This window comes from Rhopalosiphum maidis, chromosome 1 (genome assembly GCF_003676215.2).
Source record: "Rhopalosiphum maidis isolate BTI-1 chromosome 1, ASM367621v3, whole genome shotgun sequence".
In the NCBI taxonomy this organism is placed as follows: Eukaryota; Metazoa; Arthropoda; class Insecta; order Hemiptera; family Aphididae; genus Rhopalosiphum; species Rhopalosiphum maidis.
The window spans coordinates 79402956-79429696 of NC_040877.1; the positions used below are offsets into that span (position 1 = coordinate 79402956).

The following is a 26741-nucleotide window of genomic DNA, read 5'->3' on the forward strand; positions in this document are numbered from 1 at the left end:
GTGAACGGTCCGTATCGACGTAAACATATTAACCGTCTGCGTCCTGTTGTATTTTACATGGCACCTGCACGTTAACCATTCGAGCGCCTGTTACGCGATTAATAACAATTATAATTATTATTATAACATTGTAATTATTATTTTAACGTCAACGCGTTATTGTCGTTGGCGTTAGAAAATTCGCTTTAAAACTAAACACTGCACCAGTAACATTAATATTTTCGACTTTTTCGAGTGTTGCTGTACATTAGTAAATACCAATTGGACCGCGCGTGAATCGTACAAAGTTTGTTGTACATATTAGTTATGACGACATTTAGACATTTTACGTTTATACTGTCACGTCTTCGACAAAAACAAAAATACGACAGATAATGAATAATGATATTAATATTGTGACGATTGCAACGAAATAATGTGGGTATGGTGCCCCTTTTATAGTATAACACCGACATAATTATTTTTACCTACGACGCGTTCGTCATGCGATTCATATTATGATATTGTTCAGACTGAACCTATAGAGGTAGTCTCCTATAAGAACTCGTAATCGATTTGTTCAATAATCTTTCCGTACAATCTGTGCGACTACGCGTGTTTTACGACGAAAATATTGATTGGTAAACTGCTGTGGATAATGATGTCGTGTAACGAACAAAACTATTAAAATAACGCCACACCGTATGCGTTGTCTCCGTCTAACAAACGTACAGTATAATAAATTAACAAATTTGCATTCAATAAAACTGATTTTGTGTTGTTAGCTTAAAGATTAGAGTGAATCGACTTACGATCAAACTTAAAGGTAGGAATATTATCCATGAACTCTTTTTGGTGGTAAACGTTATTTTAATTTTCAAGCGAGTTATGAGAATTCTATGACTATAATAATTATAGAAATCTATTTATATTGAATATTTCAATTGACTCTAATAATATTTGACAACACAAAATTGGTTCTGCTAAATGCAAATTTACCATCGCGTTGTACGTAGGAATGACAAGATGAGGATAACACACGGGGGCGTGGAGTCCCCTTAAAAATCACGACTGCTGAGAACAGAAATAAAACACCTATTGACTTAAAATTATGATTTTATTCATGAGATTTCAATTGAAAACACCGTTTGTAGTGAAAAGTAAAAACACTCATTGTGTGTTAACTACTTTGCTTTAATTTGTTTTCCCGTGAAATATATTCAGCCGAGTTCGATTTATTCGAGAAACTAATTTCCCACGACCGTTGAGAAATTGACGAGAAGAATACTCTGGCACTAAAATGGACCACACAGTCCACATCCATGTTTTATAATCGCCGTAATTAATGTGTCAATTAAAAGTATTAAGCATGCTTCTTGTCAGGGTGTCTGAAAATGCTCAACGGACGTTCATAACATTTTAATGTGAATTTATGACGTTTATTTCGGGACCATTTGAACGATGTGGGAAGTGTATGCGGAGAATTGTGTTTTTCGTGAAACGAAATTTAATTTTATCTATTAGTGTTTCGACTATGTCTGTTATTATACTTATTATACATTCCACGGAGGACTTTGCCCGTTCGTCCGCTGTCGTGTACCAAAAAGACATTAGGACGAAAACGAGACTCCAGAAAGGTTGCACTTAAAACGTGCGTTTTATAATTACACATCATGACCCCTGCAATACCGGTCTACGTCTACCATTCATTATATGCACCAGCCTACGACTCGATCGGTTGTCCAAAATGCACTATTATTATTATTATGATTGTTATATTCCACGCCGTACGATTATTACCCACTCGTGAAAAATTATGTCCGTGTGAAAGACACGAATATATTTAATTTGATTATGGCAGACGGGCAGTGATCTCTCTCCATTTTGATTAATCGTCCGGGCACACAAATAACTAATGAGAAATAACATTGTGGAGTAACATAATATCCCGAAAGAGCTTGGAATAATAATATTACGATATTTTCTCAATCTTTTTAATCATTTTTAACAAATTCATTGTGTACCATTTATCGGGTAATTTGTTTCTGGTGTATTACCTTATCATAAAAGTAATGTGTTTGAAATACGAGCACGTAACTATATATATATATATATACCATTTAATGTTTATCATTTAATGAGTTAATTAATATAATATTCAAACTGTTATAAGATAAAACATTATACTAAACATTTAGAAAATAAATTAATGTATTACAATCAATAGTCATATAACAAGTATTAAATACAATATAATATAAGCTTACACCAAAGTTATACATATAAACGGTACTTCAGTTTATAAAATAAAATCACCACAGTACCTATCTAATATTCATTTTCACCGTTAAAGAAATGAAGAAGTTTAAATTATTATAATTCTTTATAAGATATAAAGGTATAAGTACGCCGGTTTATTCGCGTATGATACTCATGCGAATATTGTTTAATATTCTGTGGTTTTTACTTTTTACGGTTAAAATGTTAGAAATATAACGTGATTCCGTGTGTCGTGTATATTCGTATACTGAAATCATTATAACTGTAAATAAATAATAATATACTACTCTCATAGTTTCATGTTTTTTAGGAAATTCAAATAATAACGTAAATCACAATAAATTATATTATTGTGAATAATATACCTACTGTAAATGAATAACGCTACGAATATAAAAGTTAGATATGATGTAGGTAAGTTCCTACTCCTGCATAGTATTAAATATTAATGCAAGTTTCTACTTTTAATAAAATTAATAAGTAATAATAGTGACTAAGTCAGGTCTTCTTAGAAATAAACATTAACAGAATAGCATAAATTGTACGTTATTCTTATGACATGATTATTTAAAATTTTTATTTATTATTAAATATGTAATTTTGGAATAAATTCTATATTTTTACAGTACTTTTTTAATTATTAAATTTGGTTTAATACAATTTTGTTAATATGTAATATTTTTCTACATAGTTAGAAAAAAATTATTAATTGACAGTGGATTTTTCGGTGGACAGCAATGGGCAAACTTATATAACTAATTCATAATTTAGCACTTAACAAAGTTATTTTAATTCACAAAAAAAAAAAACAAATTCTAACCTACCAGCTATACATAATTTGGATGAGTATGAAGAAAATTTGTTTTTTAACTTATGATATTGCTTATAACTTGAAGATTTTAGAAAATTCTATAAATACGCTTCATACAATATTTGTCTAATTTTATTTTATTTTTATTTTTATACTCCTATATGAACATACACAGTTACATTCGTGTGAGAACTTTAAACTTGCCAATCCTCGAAAAAATAAATTACATTGTATGTGTAACATTAGCATACTACAGCATGTTTACTGTATACATGAAACACGTATTACATATTATTAATATCAGCTTGCGCGGATTTTATTTGGCTAATGATACCTACGAGTCGCAATAAATTAACTGATAAAAATCTCGAAAAGAAAAGAAAGAAAGGAAAAAAAACCGTAAACGAGAATAAAATCGTGAAAATGTGATAAAAACCGCAGATGAAGTAGTTATACGTACGTACTAGCGGGCGGCGTATGATAATATAATATATCAGCTATCAGTGATAAAAAAAAAAGCATAATATAATAATATCTGCGTGTCAACTGCAGCCAGCGTTTGATATGAACGTTCGACACGCCATGTGGTGTTTAATCCACGGGCGCGGTCAAATAAATTGGATCGTATTTATAGTTTTCGTTCGATTATTCTGTATAAAAGCATTTACTACTCATAAAATGAGCACATTAATAATTAATCTACTACTTAATCGCGATCGCTCGCAGGATTTGCGGAGAGCAAGCACGAAATCAACAATCGTCCTGTGAAAACATAAGTATAGCTTTACAGTATATATAATGTATACCCGTATACCAAGTGGCGTAACAATGGCGGTATCTATGAGCTCCTTCTCTAGAATTCCTCTAAAATTTAAAAATGCTGCTTTTAATGTTTTGTGAACATATTACGCAAGGCGTAACCATATTATTATATTAAAAAGATGTAATTTGTGTTAAGGTTATTGTGAAAGTCCAAAATATTATTTATCTAGCATACCAAACTTATAAAGAATCATAGTTAAACCACTCCCAGGAGTCAGGACACAGATAATACATTTTCAGCACACCACCCATTCATGGCAAAATTGTGATTACGAACACCATATTTTGTTATTATCGTATACATTTGCTATGGTTCAATCAAAAAAAGTCGCTACGGGACATTTATTTTCTTACTTCTTACCTACTAGCCGTTAACCGGTTTCTGACGTTTCTGTAACTCTTCAACGATCATACAAACAAGTACTAACAAATCATAATATAATGGTTCATACGAGTCCATAAGTCTGCATATAACATTAAATTATAAGACCACGTAAGACTAAATTAGTTTTTTCTAAACCGCAGAAAAGGCGATTTAGACTAATATTATATACTCGTATATATACGACCATATCTATTATCAACATTAGACGTATAATAATTTTATATTCCTGTTGCTCAAAATAAATGATAAAAATATAATAAATTTCGTTTCCACATTTTTTTTTTTTAAGTTTCCCACGACTTCAGTAGTTCAGTCATAAAAATATAAAAAAACATACCAAAATGTAAACGTGGTAAACCGGTAACCATAATAATATTATAATAGGCAATGGACAGTGGTTATTATATATTATATTATATTTTTATATACTCGCCATATATGCTGTAGCTAGTTTATTTATACTTTGATAGTTTGATATTATTCAGGTTGCCGAAATGGGCCTATATTAATATGAATATTACTTAATATTATATCACAATATTATTTAAATTATTATTATTATAGTTTTCATTTGTGGCAAATTAATTTCCAAAACTCGTTGAAAATATTGTTGTGTTCGTCGCTTTATTGGAAATGTGGAATTTAGTCGTGTTTATACGTACGTATAATATCATATTATATTATATTATAAATATTAACCTACGCGACTCGAGTGACCGGATGTTATTGGGCGGGTACGGTTCGGAAATGTTTGAAACTAAACTAATAAAAATATAATAATAATACAATATACACTTCGTATACGATATATCTCGTATTATTATTATTATTATTATTAAGCATTGTTTACGCCTAGTTTTACAATAGCGTTTAAAAGTCATTCGGCGTTCACGTGTAGTATATTATTTTAAAAACGTACAGGTTAATTTGAAATCATTAATTTACCAACACGGGCATGCGATTAGGTTATGACGTAACATACATTTTTGGTGTTGATGAAAGGGATGATAAACGCGAGAACCGTGATTTACGCGTATAGACTATGTACACGGACAAAGGGTATTTACTATTTATATGTCATAGCCGTTTAATATCATTACGATAGTTTCCTTTCGTAGTTAGTGAGTACTGCTGATAATAAACCTTTAAATTATAAATTAAATAATAACCAACAACCGCGCTCATTACTACCACAAATCACAGTGTATAAAAAAAAACTATCGACCGATGAGTGTAATAATTATATCAATGACTAAATGATAATATGGTACATTTAATAGATACGGTAGATTATAGATTAGGTTATAGTATATATCTATCTTCCTTAATATTTTAAGGAGTGTGGTCATAGTACTGGAGCAGTATGGTATTATATTTAGGTTTAGTAAAAGCTAGGTTTTCTATGTAAGGGACTTGCTTCGATTGAATTATTAAAATTACACCCTATATTATCATAGTCAAGAACAAAAATAACCTATATGGATCATAATAGTTATCCAATAATATATGGAATATAATTAGTACATAGTGATTTTGTAATACTTGGAAAATAGTATTATACATTATACAATTTTATTTAGTGTATTGAATTAGCCACTAACCCACGTAATATTTTCACAACTATAGTGGGTGTTATGATGAATTTATAATATAAATTTATATAATTTAATTTTAATTAAATTAGTAGTAACTGGTAAGCAACTCATTAGGCAGTGTACACTGCACAGAAACAACAAAATTAAAACAAAAGGCGTGGTGTTGATGTTTTAAAAATAATTTAGATAGTCCCGAAAGTTGAAATTTTGTTTACTATTTACCATAATTTTGGACACCACATAAAACCTACGTGACTATGTTTATCCCCCCTAACTCCATATTATGTAGATTATAAATTTAAGGGTTTGGAAAAACAACCAGTTAGATTCATTTTTTTCTTATCATGGAAATATATCATGGGAAAAATTATACATCAATTATTGGTGCATAAACATTTATTCGATTATTATCTATTGAATTATTACAGAAAAAAATGGATTTATCCTATTTTTTAGTTGGTGCAACAACCAGATAAATCCATAAACTTAAACTTTTTTAATTTAAAGATAAAAAATATAACTACATTTTAAGTCAACAATATTCTTTATCAATTTATAATCAAATAAATAGTTGGAAAAATAACATTTAATAACAATTTTAAGCATAGATTTATCATCATAAGAATAATACTTTTTATTAGCCCTGAAAAATTCCAAAAAGTGAATTTATCGAATGGTTTTTCCAAGCCCTATTACGATAATAGTTCCAAAATTTTACTACTACGTAGTACGTATTTTTTATATATAAAATTTGGACTTGAATCATTTGAAACATAAAGATTAGTTTGTATTCTTTATTATTGGTGTGCTGGTGTGCGGAGATGTATTAATTATAATTTATATCATAAAGTAGAATCAAAAATGAAAAATGAAAATAATATTATAGAATATAAGTACGTATAACCAAATTAACCAATACGTTATAATAATGCTATATCGTTATTGTTTCATCATACGTTTCGTTTTCAGTGCGTAAACACAAACGAGACATTAAAATAATTAATAATAATAAAAAAAAAAAAAATAGTAAAAATCTGATGATTTAATACGATTACGCACAATTTCAACGAGATCCGAATCAACATTGAATTATAAATAATAATATAACCGATTAAAAATGTAATACATTTTATCATATAAATAAAACGAAACGTAAGCCGTGAGCCAAACGACGGGATAGATAGTCGAAATATTTCAATCAAAAACTTTATTTTTTGCTGCTGGCGACTGGCCAGTCGGCGGTATGGTAGTAATGTGGTATTATATATATATATACGTGTTGCGAGCAAAACTGAAACCCCAACGCGAACGTTTTATACTTTATACTGTCCACGCGTGCCGCTGGTTTATTAAATTCGAACGCGTACCACATATTATTACAATGTCTATGGCATAAACCGACAGTGGACATCATCGTTTCATATATTTTCCCGCGCGGAAGTCTCGTTAAATTTTATTACGATTTTAATACATGAATCGGAGTACTCCTATAGTGCACAATATGTTCATAATAATAATAATAACATTATATAATATAGACGTGCGTTCAAATTTCGAGTATCTAAGGGATGGTCACGCGTCGCTATATTAAACAAGGGGCCTGTGCAGTACTTAGTAATATAGGGGCTGTCAAAAAATATCTTCAAGGTGATTTTTATGATTGAATACTATTTCCATTTTTAAGTTTATTATTACTATAACATAGATACTAAACGAGCATGTATTATTTTTAAATATACTTAAAGTTTTTATGCTATTTAAGTTTAGTACTGTCTTTATAGTAAAGTATTCGAAGAATTAGTTTCTGAGGTATTCAACTTTTAGTGGTAAAAGGATACTATATAATATAATATGCTTTAACTATATAATATAGATAGTCCATTTAATATTTGAATATATTATATAAATAAGTAATAGTACAAACCTATACGGGAGTTATTATATTAATACTTTACATAAAAAGTTGAACATAAATATATATATATATATTCTATAGTTCAAGTATTTTGTTCGGACAATTTTTAAAAATTATTAATGTTTTATCATTTTCAAACCGATATGAAGGAAATAGTATATAAGTACAGTGTCTAGAGAGACATTAAAAACTTGTCTAAATATTTGGATTTCAATTCATGCATCAATATTTAAACAAGAAAACATCTTCCAGTAAAATCTGGGATGTTTTAATTTGAAAAACTAAAGTTTGTATGATATATAGTAATTTTAATAATCATTTTCATTACAAGCAATTGTATTATTTTATTTTAATATAATATAGTATACAATACTTTAATAATAAATATTTAATTATATTGAATACAAAGATTATTTATAAATTCATATTTATTTTTATTTTCCTTTTTGATTGTACATACTTCTAGTGACCCATCAAAAATATTTTGCGACCAAATTTTGGATCTCGACCAATAGGTTGGAAAATACTGCAGGAGCCAGGAATATATTTTTAACGACTTAAATCCTATAATCTTATTATATAAATATTGGAAATATTGCATACTGTTTTAAAGTATTTAAAAATATAGACCTTTCGGTATGCCTAAAAATTCAAAATTCAAAATTCGTGGTTTTTAAGTGATCTCAATCTTTTTTCAGTTATAAAACACTATATTAATATAATTTAGGTAGTAGGTACATTATATTGTATCGTTCCGCTCGAACTGCTCGAAGGCCAGTAAACGGCTGTTTAAAACAATAAAACGTATATAACGTTTTTAATTAATAATAATAACAATAATTCCACTCGGCTATCGAATATAATATGTGTAGTGCTACTACAACTGAAGTATAATATTATTTTATACTAATTAGTAATTAATGTAAACGGCGGCAGCGGATATCCTGTTTCTCTTTCTGCCGTTTCACCGCTGAGCGACGCGACGTCTCGGGCGTTTTCGACAATCAATCATTATCATTAAACTTACGGGAGAGGCAATATCGTATTTGAACAACAATTATAACTGTTGTATTGATTTCATAAAAAAGTATAAACGATTTTCAAGGAACTTCCAAAAATAGTGTACCAATATTATTATTAGTTGTTATGCGTAGGATATCATTATGATTTAAAAAAATAAAAAACGCCAAGATTCAGTGAAGAAGATCTTGTCACGTGTAACTGAAACGTTTAATGAGATCGGCTCTTGGTCTTGTTTATGCTTAATTTTTGTTCTAATTTATTTTTAATAAAAATTATAGGAATTTTTAAAAAGCCGGGAGATATCACTAATAAATTACATAATAATTACCTAATAAGTAATGAGTAACAATAGTATTAATAACGACGAAACAACACGCTTCTTTTTGGATACCTTTGTAAACGTTTACTATGAATAATTAAACTTCGATATAATATTTTCTAACGATATCTCGAAATATAATATCGAAATTTTAGACTCCTACCATTATCATACATACATATAGTGTAAGTTATCACTTTACGTCATAGCTCATTAGTCATTACCAATATACCAAACTTAATAATTGATCTTCCTACTACTTCGTTATTATATTAATATGTTATCAAATAATCGATTAATATTATTATAAATGTATCATTTATGAAATTAATATTTTTATATTGCTTAAAATATTATCTTATCTTTATTATTTAATATTTACGATCGATCCCGGAGAATGTTGACTGTTAAATCCGTGAATATATTACGTTATGAACGTATTATATAGTTGACTCATGTAGAACGTGTGTCCAAATTCACTTCTATATTTGTTTTAAAAAGTAACCTAGGTACTGAATTGAAAAAAAAATTTCTAAATGTAACATTTTTCTTTCTGTTTTCCTGCAGACGCAGGACTGCCGTCTGCTAGTACACAACAATGTGTCAACAAATTAAAGTTAGAGTGTCAATTGTTGATAAAAATTGGACTCAACTAGGATTATTGTTTGACAAAATTCAGTCATAAATGTAACTCCAGGTCTGGGATTGAACTGTATAACTCTTTGTATTTTGTTGGTCTTAAAAATCCGAATGAAATAGTTTCATTATAAAGACGTTTCGTTTGAAGTGCGTATACTACGGATGAGTAACTGCGGTTTATGACATGAACATAACAGTTTATCAATATTCAACGGGCAATAAAGTTTCTATAACAATAAAAAAATAATTACTATCATGTTCGGTTGGTGGTTTAACAAAAATAAATCACGTTTTATTGGTTTTCGTCATTTTACGAGCAGCTATCATCTCCGCAGTGTTCTAGCTAGAGTTTATTACTGTATTTTCCCGCATATCAATAATTATTTATTGACTCATATTACGAAGAAGCCATTTTTTAAAACTGTTTCAATAGCATTTAAGATCACAGGGAAATATTGGACGGTTCGAGATAACGGAAAATTATTAATATAGTTATTAAAACGGATCTCTTTAAGACATTTCGTTGTAAATAACTTTCTAATGATTAATGTATTTACTTTACGTGTTTTTTGCGTCTAAAAATATATCTATTAAGTAAAATACTTTTTAGCACGTGTTCGTACATTTTCGTTTCATATATAATAATATATGATTAATATCGTTACCGGTTAACCCAGTTTCCATGGTATATAGATATTAGATATTATTAATAATCTTGCACTGCACGTATGACGCATTGACTTATGACTTATGAGTTACGGCAGACTAATTTCGTGGTTACACACACTAACGACAATATTTATGGTATATGTATATTTTTTATCAACTTTGTGTGAAAGTTACAATATAAAATATGCATAATCGATTGTTTTTATCAGCAGGTTTCAGTGTAGGTAGCATTTGTTGGTTAGCTATTCACAGTCCAACTCACGCACAAAACGTACCAAATTTAAGTTTAGCAGAATTTTGAGTTCACGTTGTGCCTGCAGTTTTGTGGATAATAGTCAAGTTTAATATTAAAACAGACCTTCTATTATGAGAAGGATATTAACCTTGGAGCACCTCATGAATTATTGGTAATATTTTTATTTTAATGTGAGTTTCAACTAAATATTATAGTTTTAAAATGTTCACAATTTGTTCTAAAGTTAAAGTATCAATACAAGCCTATGAGAATATAAAATGCCCTAGATAAAACTTTTACTACTTTTAAGTTTAATAATTGGTAAATTTAATCTAACATTAAAGCTAACAACATAAAATTGATTCTGTTGAACACAAATTTTCTAATTTGTGCGTGGGTCGGAGGAGGAAATCTAATAGTGCGCTGACATTCACTTAATTGCTATTATAAAATAGTATTTTGCTATATGCACTGACATAAGCGTAATCTTAATAAGCTTAAGAAGCGGTAAAAATTGTTAGTTACAAGCTTTTATACTAACCAGACAGTATATCTATCCATAAAATCGCTCGCAACGGTACGCAATTATTTTTTCGCGGGACTTTTGTTTTTTTTTTTTTTTACTAAGATGGAACGACCGGAACTTCAATAAATTTTGTTCTAAATGTATTTTTATATACCTAAATTAATCTAAAATAATAAGTAGGTATATAGAATTGATTATTATTAATCAACTGACTGACGGACGGTAATGGTTCGTGTGGCTTTGTGCGCCGATCTCACCTCTATTGAAAAATATACTTCAGATACGATGGTACAGTAAAATAATAATTATATTGAAATATTTAAAAAACGTTGGACCATACTAAGTGCTCACGAACAAAATATACAGTTTAATATAATTTAAAAGTTGAGAGAGAACGGTTTTTTATAAAATCTTAATTTTTTATGATCCAAGTCGAATAAATATTTATGTTGTTGTTGTTACTTTTTATTAAATAGTATTTATTTTTGTTCGCTCTGTCAATGGTATACGATATTATAATATAACGTTATAACTGCTGATTTGCTCGTACGTGGCCGACAGCGTAGTAATAATAATAATAATATATATATAGCTGCCTAAACCTAATATCACGAGCATTGTATACTGAATGCTGAATGACGTCGCGATGATAAGAAAAACCTACAACGGGAACGGAAAGGAAATTAAAAAGATTAAAAACGTTTTTAAAAATAATTCGTTTACCTGTAGCTAGAAAGTTGCTGACATGTGTAAGAGATACGGCAGAAAAAAATTCACGTCCATCTTTTTTTTTACCGACCGGGACAAGCGGTATTGGGGTCGAGTGGATGGGAGCGCGATGGTCTCGCGGTGGTCGCGATCATTTTGCCGTCACGCGGTGTGGAGAGCGGAGAGTAAAAAACAGCGAAATCGAAGAGCATGAAAAAAGAAAAGAAAAGAGAAATAAAAGAGCCACTCGAGACATCGAACGAATCTATTTAGTCATCCGGATAAACGAGTCGTGAACACGACCGGAAGTCCAACGAGATAAAGAAAAAAAAATTAATTTATATATATTTTAATACGCTCGATTGTAATTCAACGGGCGCCTCCGTACTTTTTAAAACGTATTTATACCTATATATTATGTACTTTATATAGATGCGACGCTAATTGCAGATAATCTAATAAGGAGCGGTAATTATGATTATATTTTTTTTTTACGCACCACCGCTACTTCAAAATTTGTATTTATGCCATTATTTATATTAACGCATGCGCCTATATAACGTATAAGTACCTACCAAAATCGATAATGATTATTGGGACTTTGAAGTGCGTGTACTTAAATAGTTAAATCAATTTGAATATATGTACAATAATATTATTATCATGGTCCAAGAAACGCTAGAATATTATGTACTTATTTAATATTATGTTGACGAAAATGTTTAATTTTTCTATTAAAATATATAGATGTGTAAAAGTATTTACCAGGTTATATAAATTATTTTTAATTTAAAAAAAAAATCTCACTACGAGTACGTAAACTTGTGTTTCCTTGATCAACTATATAATACACAACACATGTAGCTACATATATTTTTATTGCAAGCGCGACGTACGTATTATGTTTTCATAGAAAATATGATATGACGTTATTCTATACAATCTTCTCACCAAAAAAGCATATTAGTAAGTTAATATAATTATAAAAATGGTACTTAATATAAACAAAAATATTCCAATGAAGCCGAATGTGGTACAAATATCAAAATATTAAAATATAAATATTGTAAAATGTCATGTTTAAATATATTTCTATTATTATATCATCTAGCATTAAATTTGAGTAATGCCATAAATTGTTATAGCATGATTGATATGCAAATGTTCGAATTAGCAACTGGCAAGCCTTGATTTGATAATAACATCTGCCGTGTTGTTATATGCTTTATAACCTCAATTATTCGATCAAAAATGATTTGCAATTTTATTCAAATCGCATGCATAATCATATGACTGCCTAATTATTCTGCTCAGACGAAACGATTTTGGGCATGTGTTTGTAATTTTATCTGCACTATTATACAATGTTATAGTATAATATAGACGTTTCAAAAATGTTTATAACTTTGTAATTTAAGTAAAAAAACAATCAAAATTATGACATTAAATAGTTTTCATTTTAAACTCGAAATATCTAGTATATTCTAAGTATTAAACGATCAATTAGGCTGGTTATTTTACGGTAATTTGTCGTCGAGACGATTTCGTTGCATACATTATAGGATTGTATTAAAGGTCCTCACGTGGAATGTCGAGCATATTACGCGCCGCTGCAGTGTAAAATAATATCTTATTAGTGTTTAATACTTAAACTACTTATTATAAATATTATATAATACCTGTTATAATAATAATTGGTACTCGGCGCAATAAATGTTATACTCAATTAGATGCGTAAAATGATAGAATAAATCGCGAGCATCTGTTTTAAGGCCGATAAACCGGCAATATATACGCGAGTAATTACGAAATTATATATTGTATTACTGGCGAAAAAAAAAAAATTGTTCGCAATGAAAAAAAAACACCATTATAGTATTATTATACGTATGGGCGGTACGCAAATCGCATTATAATATTATATTACACACATGGGTTGTCGATGTATATTATATTATATGTACCTACAGGCGCACGGCACTAATGCAAATGTATAATATTATTATAGTTTTTGTCTTTTCCAGTTTTATTTTATTGCCATTTTCTTTTAGCCCCGCCACGCCAGCTGACCATCGCGCCGCCGTACAGGTGGCGGTGGCACATAGCAGCGCGCTCGGGCTCTACAGTCTACAACGAGTCTGCCAAAAGTAATAACGCGACGACGACGATGATGATAATAATGATAATAATAATAATAAAATAAATAAAACGTGCACTTAAACACACACGCAAAGCATACATAATAGTAATAATATACGCAGACACGCGCACGCACCGCAATAGTCGTACGAATTATTGCACTGGCAGCGAGCTGCAGCAAAACCGGATATAATTTATACCGTCGTCGTGTGTGACGCGCGTATTATACTACTGCGTCGTCGGAATAATAATAATAATAATAATATATACTATGCGATAAATTCACACGAGTGTACGTTTTGCGCGTGTACCTTAAGTTATAACTTCTATAATATACAAGATGATTCACTTATAGTGCTCACCCTTTTTTTTTCCATGGTGTATAGTTATTAAAAACAACATTTTTGTACTATTTATAGAGAGTGTCCTGTGGACTTACAAACTTCTGTTTTTCAAATGAAAACCGTTCTTTTCTAGTAAAAGGAATCAATGGGAATGAAAATGCCCGGTGAATCATTCTGTACACGGTATGCTAATTAAATTGCGCGCGATGAGTGACTGGCCGCCTATTATGTAATTATGTATTTATGTAGTACGCAATGTAATACTTGACGAAAATAATATTACCCAAGAGGATATTATAGTCATTATACCCGCATGTGTTGTCTCTGTCTTATATACATACAATGTGGCAAATTTTCGTTCAGCAGAATATTGATTTTGTAATATTAGTTTTAATATTAAAGTAAATTTACCTATTACAAAATTTAAAGGTAAGAATATTATCTAATAAACGTCATATGCTTTTATTGATATTTTCATTTTAGAGTTGTAATATTTTACATAACTATAACTAACTTTAAAATGGTTCTAGCAATACAAGCATATGACATTTCCTAGATAATATTCTTATCTTTAAATTTGATGATAGGTAAATTTATTCTGAAATTAAAGCAGAGACAATTTATTATACTTGTGGGTAAAACGTCCTATCAAGACTGTTTGGTTCTTAATATTTTTGGTTTTAATCGCACAATTTCCGATGTACTCAATTCAAGTGGGTTTCTGAGTGGAAGGTCGTAAACTCGTTATCGTGTCGTGCACTTACGCGGGCGGATCTAGGCAGTAGGAATGAATCGAATAGAGGGCTAAATATATAAAATATGCACCCTATTACACAAGTCATCATAAATGAATAATAATTTAACACTATACTCGTGTATTGTTTTAAAATAATGATGACGATTCATAAACGCAGACATAATGTCGAAGGTTTACCTATTATACTATACCGCAGCGGTTATGCATAGAAACTATATAAAATTACGCCGTTTTATTTAAATCAACTGATCAAAAAAATTATACATCGATATTATCTTTGAAACAGTATATTGATTACAGCCATAAGCCCCCCTAAATACACCCCTCGCATTCGTGCACTGCATATTTCAAATCACATCATTAGCCAGCCTCTGCGGTTTATCCTGCAGCAGGTCTCGGTTTGTGAATTTATCACTGTAGGAAAATTATAGCGATATCGCTACCACATCTACTCCCGATTTCCATCTTACCTCTGTTGTCGACGACCAAGCTCGTCGTATTCCTTCCGTCACTGCCCTATGCACATACACAATGACTATGGCCTGTGAATGAGTGATAATGTGTGACTGTATATATATATACTTAATAATAATTATAATATATACACGAAGGTACATAAGTGGTGTACTTTAGGACGACGATGTAGAGGTGAAGTGTAGTGGTAACGCTGAGCAAAGTTTACGACTACACTATATATAATATATATATATATACTCGCAGACGGAATATAACAATAATTGTACATACGACGTTTAAATTATAAATAGGTGTCAGATTTTGGCGGCGGCCTTTAAACGTTTTCGCCTTTGATTGGCGACTTCCCTGAGCGACAATGTATATATTATAGGTTCAGTAAACTTAACTCGCGTTCGCAAATCGACGATTTAATGGTTGTAGATATATATAGGGTTGTACTTACACTTTAAATACATACGTATGTGATATAATTATAAATTAATAATTTCGATGTACGACGACGGTCGACGACTATATACCATAATATAAGTTATACAAAGTGATTGACTAACGTGTGATAATACGTAATGTGAATGTTACTACGAAAGTGCTTATATATATACATATATATATATATGATAAAACATGCTATACCCATACGGTTTTATGTGCGAGTAATTTTCGTTCGGTAACTTTATTACCTAGGAATTAGTTATTTGTTATTAACTTTTACAAAGTCCCGGCTTCCGTATAAAACGTTAAAACATGACCCAGAAAATGTAATTTAATGTATCTACCATAGGAACCTAATTGCAATTACATTGCATACATGTACATGGACTAAAAGCATGGAAATAAGCAGTACAACCACAGTTTTTTTTTAAACTAATACATATTAGACAGTTTAGATTAGTTTTTAGACATTACACATTTCATTAGAATAATAATATAATTAAGTAAAAATACAATCATATAAAACATCATTGTTTATAATTTATAACGCTATATAATGGGAAAAATGTTGTCTTCCTTAGAACTGGTTGCCACGTGATTTCATACAAAATCACTTGTAAAAATAATTCAAGTTTGGTAAATTAGGTTTATTTAGGTTAAACCAAATACAAAAATGTTCAAGATCTAATTTTTTATCTTTTCAATTTGATTTTGATTTTGACAATTTTAGTTCAAGAGTCAACATACCAAATATTAAAAAGAAAAAACATTAAATAAACAGTTAAGTAGAAAATCATTGAGATTTTTCACATTAAAAATTCAAAATTATGTTGCTAAATTGAAAAAATTAAAATTTCTTATTTTAAATCTCTGTACCGACTTGGAAGTATACTTTTAAAATGCACTACTCTGCGACAACGTTCTATTTCATTCAGTTTTATGGATATGCAATTATTTAATGTCACAAATCTGTACATGTTCCTGATTTAATCTCTTTTTACTATATATCTATGTACGATTATTTTTATTAAATACCATCGTGTTAACTTATAAGTTTTAACTCATAACATTATAGTCACATAATGGTATAATACGTATGGTATATGCGAAGTTTATTCGATCGCCGAATTAATCAAACACGCGTGCACTTCTGGACTGTGAGTAAAGGTAGACAACAATAATTATTATAATTATTTTTATTATTTTATTCTTCCTAAAATCATTTATGTTTAGTATAAATGGAAGTAATTTAATTTTTCATTATCGAAGTTGAAATTAATATTTTCGATAATGCGTTATGGTATTTGTGCGTATAGTCGTGGAAAAAATAAATTTCGAATAACATTGCGTACAGTGACGATTATTAAACAATAACGTCGAAAACGTAAATAATTATTGTTAAAATTCGAATAATGTAATGTGTATATGTGTATTATTGTTTTAACCGTGTTTTTCAATACAATCGTTTCCGGTAATGAGAAAACAAAACGTGTATAATTTTTTTAATAATATATTCGACGCACGCGCACGCGGATGGCATATACGATAGTACGGACGACAAATTAAACGAATATATATATATATATATCTCGAGATTCCTTAAAGCTCTTCATCACGCGGACTAAACCTAATTGCATTTAATAGTTATCCTGCATACGATTTAATATTGATAAATGATAATAATCGAAAAAAATAATAATTTCAAAATTAATCGAAATCCGTAACGTAAGTTATTATGGCGATTATGCACCGTAATATTGGTATACTATAGTCGGATATAGAATAAAGATAAACTTTTTTTGCTGCTGCAGAGTGGAGACACTGCGCACATGCATGCAGCTGTTGACCGAATGAAAAGTTCAAATTGCTATAAAAGCGAGTTTATAATTAGATATTAGGGAGGAGATAATAGTAATAATAATAATAATTTTAATTATATTATATAATAATATTATCGTCCGCGAGTCGTCGACGTCGATAAAAACACGCTGTGCTATTTATTATAATACGAGTATGTAAAATATTATTTTCCTTCAAATTAGTAAACATATGATATATTTTTTAAACTAAATATATCTAAATAAAAATTGAACCAGTAGCTTATGAATTATTAAATTGTATACGTACACTTAGAATAATACATTTCTTTAACGTAGTGGTTTTAAAAAACTATAAAATAAATATTTTATTGGATTTAATATTTATTGTACCGTGGTATGTCTCTAATCTAGATTTACACAATGACCTACATATCCATATACTCAAAAATACTAGCTCACCAATACTATAATCGTTTTCACAACAAACTTATAAATCACAAAAATCCTCTTATCTCCCTCTCTAACCATTCCGGAAAATCCTATTTGAAGGGTAAAGAGAAACTGCCCAAGAAACGCTTTAACAAAATAAATATTACTTTTCACTCATAGAAAAAAACTTAATTAAATAAAAAAAAAAACTATTATACTTAACATACTTTAGAGGTGCTACCAATAATAGGTTTGTCTCCTTTCTCACATCTTCTTGTACTTTTTTTTTTTGTCATCCATATATCATTTACTTATTATGCTATACGATAATATGCATAATGTCTGAAAGTCTTAAAAATTAGAATATGGATAAATGGTGAATTACAAAGGGAAAGTGGGGTTCTGATACTTTGTGAATCACCCTGTATACTAGAATACAAGGCATACGATAAATGTTTGTACAACTACACGTGTAGTCGAATCACAATTCGCCGTAAAACGAAAATTCGTCTCGTCGCGACTATATTTAATTTACAAAACGAGGTCATTTGATATCGTCTGTACTCTGTATACACACATTAATATATATATATATATATATACCTATGTAGGTGCTGCGCTGTGTCACAATAAATAAAATTACATTATCGAGTGCAGCACGCGTCGGGAATCGCAAGCGAACGATGAGAGATACGGCGACGGTGTGAAAATCACGTACCCGGTGGTCCCTGTTAAATACTGGGACGTCGTTTCGGGCCACGTACCGCCACTGTCGGACAAAGCAGATAGTGCGCACTCCAAAAATAACGTCACCATTGTTGTGTTTCTTTACGTTCAAATCGCATCGTATAAGCGCGCTGCAGGTACGTATTATAGGCGTATAATGCCCCTGCGATAGCGTATGTACACTATATTATTATTATTATATTTAGATAAACCCGCAACAACCGAACAATACACTACGCGCAGCTCGTGTGCGTTGCGAATACAGACATACGGATGCGTGTATGGTTATAATAGATAGGTATATACTATATGCGTACTATATAGTACCTACGCATTGCGTACACAATATCATATCCATTCGTTTTCGCAGAACCGTATTGAAAACGTGACGTCTGTTATTTATTTTTGCCGTCGTTCGTTTCCCACCCGAAAACGTTTTTATTCGGAAAATTCAATTGAAATCGACCTGCAGTTTTCGGTAATTTTTTTCCGCAAGTACACACGTCGTACACGTCGAGTGTTGACCACCCGACGGGCGTGCATCCGTCATGTAGGGTATACCTGTGTGAGAGCCGAGCGCTAACGTCTCGTGTACATAATGTTACGATGATCACATCTCTAATACGCTTTTGTTGTAAAAAGGTATTATTATTATTATTATTATTGCCATTATGTTGCCTTACCGTAGTTGTCTTCTATTATTGATTAACACGCGCGAATCGACTATTAGACGATTCACACTTAAACGGGTGTGTATGACGACGACACAATGTCGTGTGAAGTTATTGTGTATTATTATTGAACGTCACAAGAGAAATGAAACATTTTTAATTCAGGACGCGTTTCCAACACCTATAGGCTATACATTATTTTATTTCTAATCGAATTCACATATAAATAATTTTTATTATCCAAACTTATATGCCATATATATTCACAATACAAATATGATATAATATATGTATACATCGATATTGTTATAAACCCGATTCGTTTGAGCGTATTGCTAATACTTAAATACTTTACAATACAATTAAATATTATCAACTAGTAAAATCATACATATTATAATTTTATTATTAGTCATAAACTCATCAGCATGAGTGGAGTTAAACTTGTTTATCTAGTCACAAATTTGTGTTTATAAAATTTTAGAGAAAACAAATCCCCCCTCACTCTCCTTAGGCACGTCCCCGCTCACTGGTATGTGGTTATTGATTAACCATACTCTTCAAAAAGCCTTAAAAAAATAAGAGTATTCTGCCTTAAGAGTCTAAGATGCATGTCATAAAGGTAAAACAATTTTTAAGATGATGCTTATAACTGCTTATCTGCATGTGTTATTTCAGTATACGTATAACATATTAAAATTTAGAAATATCTACTCATAACGTGCTTAGAAATTAAAATATCTTCAAAAAGTTCATAATAATATTAATTTTACATTTATTAATCAAAAAAATCATCTTAAAAATTATTTAAGATGACTAATCTGTTAATTTTTAAAGTACCTACGTTAAAATAAAATAATTTTAATATTGTTTCAGTACCATATATTATATAGTTATTTTATTTTATCACACGAATGTGAGGATATGACGTGTCTAATATAATATATAAATATTTTTCAAGGTTCGTGAGATTAGATTGTTTATGAATATCGTAAACGTAAAACAGTAAAAAAAAAAAAAAACGAAATTGTGATAACAAACATTGTTATTGTGAAATGTCCAAGTACAAAAGTATCAAATATAGGTATAACATTGCGAGTTATAAGAAAGAATAAACACCTTCGTTTTTTTGTGTATATATATATATTGACTTAAATTCGTATAACCTTATTTTAGTAGAAGGTGTAAGATTTTATCTACCAGTTTAATCGTTGTGTGCGACTAACTAAAATAATATTTTTATATTTTGAACACGATATTAAATAACTGTGCATCGTGAAGAGATTTGTAGAGCACATTGATTTATGTTTTGTAATAAATTAAAAAACTATATCTACATCTTCCTGAGAATAAAAAATAATATGATCGTTGTGAAAACATGACGCCGTACAATTTCATATTCCAATTTGTATCCGGTACTAAATTACAGCTATTCCCGAATGTTTGCAATATCGTGATCTAAAATTTCGTGAAATCGTGATCTCTTGCGTTACGGATCGTCCATTAAAATATATAATATATCGATGGCGTGGACGACGAATAACTGGAAACCGCAGCTGCCATAATATAATCTATGCGAAATTTCTTACTATTTCTTATTTGTTAGTGCTCACATTGCAATGCAAAGTACATTTTTATTGGGCGCTCTATAGAACAATGCGTCAATCTATATATTCTAGTTTCTAAATAGCAAGTACATAATTCGAATCATGTAGGATTGGTGCTTCCAAAGTGAAAATTGTATTTTGAATTTTCATGTGTTTACGATTTCTAAAGTTTTTTATAACACCTTTAACTCATTTTCCTATACAATATTTATGGTAATAAGAATTTTAGAGTATTTTTTGTTAGTTATATGGTATTTAAATGTGAGCCATATTTGTTATATTATTATAATATATACGCTGAGTCAGTCAAACTATCAAACTCGCAGCGATAGGTATACCAAATTTGTAATTGCCATGCAATATTCAATCGACACTTCCCACGTATGCATTACACTCATGATATTATCCTGTTATATATAAGTTAGGTACTTACTCGCTATTGCAGTTTTGCATCAATAATAATAATATATTAATTTAAACGCACTCGTAGACGAGCTTACGGGCATAGTGAGCGAGCCGCCGCACCGGAAGTGCAGTTATACTGCGTGCAAACGCCTATATCGATTGTGTTATAATAACGTATTTACATTTTACAATAATATATGTATTACTGTCAAAGCGATCGGGGAAAGTGTTGTAAACAAAACGTTTGTCAAGACCCGTGAGCCGTCATAATGCACTATATATGCACTCGAGTGCATCGTTGCAATGTTCGAATAGGCGTGCGAGTGGTTTAAAGCATATATAATACGATGTACGTAAGTATTGCTTCTGAGTTCTGAATCACTTTCATCTCCATGTGGTTTTTGAATCTACATTGTCGTATCTATTGTACGGATCGTACGTGTCAATCATTTTCGACGTCGACGGTGAGACGAACGTTTCGCGTTCCGTTTGCCTCAGCCAAATCGCTTTTCTACACGCCTAAACTCGTGTAAGCGGTGATATACGTTTAATATGTTTCATATATTATATTGAACAAGTAAATACGAAATTTTTAATTATAGCCCAGCACGACTGTTGCACATAAACGGAGTACTATAGTCTTGTTCGAGTGCTTACGGTCAATTATTAATTTCGCTCACGCGCTGCTGAGACGCCACACGGGCCGCGAAGTCACATCAAACCCACGGCGGGAATATATAATATCCAAAATCGACGATTGCCGAACGTTTGTACTTTTTCACCAGATGCGCCATTTCAGTTTCTTAAAAGTAATTACAAATATTTTTTGAAACCATTTCTCCTGCCCTAGGCAGGCCAATTGTTATTAAAAAATTTCTATGTTTTTAATTAAAGCTTTTTTTTCTTAAAATTAAACATAATTATATTATTTATATATATATACAGTATACACCCTATCTACGTAAAAAAGCAAAACACCAATACATATAAACTATATTTTATGTCTATAACATATTTACAATATTTTGTAATGAGGACGAAAAAAATATTGGCCAGACTAGGTCAAAGCTCTTATTTACATGCTGTAAATTACAACTTTAGTACAAAATATATATATTTTAAACATACAATTTTGTATTAGTTTTAATTTTTTTTTACACAGCTATTATGTAGTTAATACCTCTATAAATATATAATATGTTTAAGCACGAATTCAAGTAATAAAATCGGGTTATTATTTAAACTAATAACTTAGTATATCAAGCAAAATGAGAAATTAATTATTTAAATTTCGATAAAAAAAAATTGAATACTTAATCCTGAATGTTAAATTTAAAGTATCGCATAACATCTTGATTAATAAATTATGGAAAAAGTTTCAAGGTGGTACGAGGGCAAACTATTCCACCCCAAAAATCGCACTCCTGATCATTGCATCGAAAAACGCTTTATCGTTAATTAGCAATAATTGTAACTATGTACAGATAAATATACAATACGAATTGACTTTATAAGCAATAAGTATGCGTGTATTATCACAAGGTCCAGGCAACGTTCTAATATCTTCTATAGTTCTATACCATTATATCACAGGTAAGGTAAGTACCTATAAATGGATTTATAAATCATTATTAATTGTTCAATTTTTTTTCTAGTAAAATTAGTGCCTATGAGTTTTTAGTAATTTAAGAATAATTTAGTACAATTGTATTATAGTGCGCGTTGTTGTTTCTAAGATATGCTTATTGTGTAGAGGTGTGCGTATATTTATGATATAAAAATTATGTATAGAATTTTTTCATAAAAAAATAGTACATGGATAGTTAAACGTACACATTAACACAAAAGGTAGAGTATAACAATAATTATAATAAGTATATATATATATATATTATGACACACTAATTTATTAGAAAATTATTTAAAATATCAATCTAGTTAAAAAGGGAATATTTTATAAATCGTACTCTATAATTTAATTAGAATGACATAATACAAAATAATCGACACTGTAACCAACATCGGATTTATGAACAATTCAAACGTAGTATTACCTATATTACTGTTTGAAATTTAAAGATATGTAATACGTTATACGTCGTATACGCGTATACATTTGATAGTTCCAGCTGAGCGCCATTATTAAAACACTTGGGCACTAACCCTACTGTCAGATAACGTCGTATCGATGAAATCAATATGCCTTTTATATAATATAATACCTATGTATACATATTTAATATGCGGTATAGGTTCATTACACTCCACAGGTCTCGAACTTGAGCATCACACTGTGATATTTTTGTTTTCAAGTGTCATATGCACGTGCAACGGTTGTTAGCCTGGCCTATTATACAGAGCAGTAAAACGATGGCTGTATTTTTATTTATTATTTTCGATTCCACTCTTTGGATTCGAATTAGTTTCTCATATAAATGGTCACCGTGCTGAACAGGTTTTAAGTGCCGGTCACGAACGCGATGAATATAAATTTAATATTTAAAAGCCAAAATACACGTTTTGCCGCGAATCAATTCCGTCCGTAAGTTTATTCCCTCAAATTTGTCATATAGTTATTTGGCGGGGTATCAATCATCGAAAAGCATGTAACGTATACGTATAACTATAATACATATACTTGGATATTATAATTTCTAATTGATAAATAATATTAAAATATTTTGATGCTATAAACGGTGGGGTATGTCGGTATTCAGTACTGTGTAATACTACTGCGGTCTGCGATTTAAAGTCTGTGGTAACACTGGTAACCGTTGTTTGTATAATATGGTGGTCGACGGTGATAATTAAATAACAATAATTAACAGCGGTCGCGTTCATACAACAATAGCATTCGTTCTGACGAGTTTAGATCGTGTAGTGTAGGCAATACGTACATAAGTAAGTGGACGTTATCGACTGATACCAATTTTACACATCATACAAAATAAGTGAAAACAACGTTCTTTTTAAATACCGTATGTAAATTATTTTGTGTAATAACTATGTATAGTTGCTTATATTGTTTATAATATGTCTATTTGATGTCCGACAATTATTACAGTCTACAGACAAATGTAGTGTATAGAAATAATACTAATGCAACGTGTCAAGATTTTAACAACGGAAATGGTCGTAGAATTATAATAATAATATTATATTATATTATTAATATGCTTATACGCGTGTAAATAATATGTTAATTATTCAATTTAAAAAATAAATGTGTTCATGTACGGAAATGAAATGTTACGGAATTAATTAAACGCGGATTTATTTTTTAAATTACGTTTCGTCTCGGTTGAATTTAGCGATGATTATTTATTAGCCGTGTACACTCTACTGTACGCAAAAATGGTAAACGCAGAACGATTGTGTTCGTGTGTATTGGTATAACCAATAATTTAAATTGTACACGTTTTAACGTGCCGTCATACATATAATACGTTCGTAGGTCTCAAGTTTACAGACGCGTTTATCGAATTATCGACTCGGTATTGAACATGTTTGTTTGTTTTTTCTATCGTGCATTTAGTATACATTACATATTTGAGACGGAAACATGAACTCAGTTCGACCGATCGTAAATTTTTTTTACCGTTCAACAAGCGGTTAAAAAATCGATTAAAGGTGTTTGTTGAAATTTCACGTGTGGTTTCGTTCGCGTTTCTTTTAGCGGAAATTGTTTAGTTTTCGTCGCATCATGGTCTATTTATTTGTATTATGCTTTGTGAGATATGACATATAGGTATGCATATCGTGATTTACATCGATATAGGGCACAAAAACGATACGACGACATCATGCGGCTACTCTAAAATAGTCACGAAAAAAAAATGAGATAAGCTCGGAATTTGCTGACCAATCGCGGTAACAAAAACGGCAACCACGTCTGTTTACTTGCAAGTATAGGTATACACTCGCTCAGTTGTGTAATATACCGCGGTAGGGTTTTTCCGTGCAGACGTTTTCAGTGATGCGTATGGTATACGATGTATGGTATACCTACGGCAAAACTCGGTCGTGGTATAAGTCGACTTACGAGCTGACGTTAAACCACGTCCATGTACTTAATCCATTTCGCCGTCAGCGCACACTCCACACGTGACACATGCACACACACGCGCGCGTGCATTACATATTGTCGTGTGCATATACCGCAGACTCGTCGCGCATTCGAAACCGTCGTCGCGAGTTGTATATTATATAGATGCAGCTCGGCTGCGTCGACGGCGGCGGAGTGCCAACCGGTTACCGCGACTACTTGCATCTCTCCTAAATTGGTAAGAACCGCACGACCACATGTCCGATGATTCATCGGTATCAACCACCGCCGCCGCCGCCACTCGTCCTGTACACACGCGTGTATGTGTGCGTGAACAAATAAATGTTCATGTGTATATATGCAGTTGTATAAACGCACAACACACTCATTTGAACTCCTCCGGCGGCAGACTCTTCGGTCCATATACTATTATTACTATTATTATTATTATTATACTGCGTGCGCTCGCGCCTATCGTATTTTTACGCGTGTCTTCCCGCACAAGTTTGTATAAGCATATACACATTATCCAGGCGCTGGACCTCAGGGTTTCTACTTGGATTTGAAACCTTGACTGTAAAAATTGTATTTTTGGCGATATTATAGAAATGTTATTTTTCGTACTGCAGAAATAACGAAGATGTTTCTTGAAATCGAGTATAATACTCGTATAATAATAATATGAAATAAGTAAATAACCGTTTTGGTCTAGCGCAATGATAAAATACGAGTCGAATATGGTAATACAAGAGTACAATACCAATTACGGGTACAGTAATACACTCAAAAACCCTACAGAGCTTTTTTTGTTCTACGCATCACTGTTCATAGCCTTAATTTGCATCTTAGCGAGATATAATATGGTATCGCCCATATATTAGCTCTTGTGATTCTTTTGCGAAGACTGCACAATTTTTTTTGTCTCTGCCGTAGGATGGACAATTCTTCTAAAGTTCGTTATTATTTTGACATTTTGTACATAA

General features: G+C 30.7%; 1 protein-coding gene across 3 annotated transcripts in view; it reads right to left on the minus strand.

Moving 5' to 3' along the window:
* LOC113555507 (protein TANC2) overlaps positions 1-26741 on the minus strand; it is a 183851-nt gene that overhangs the window by 58930 nt on the left and 98180 nt on the right. The window lies entirely within an intron of this gene.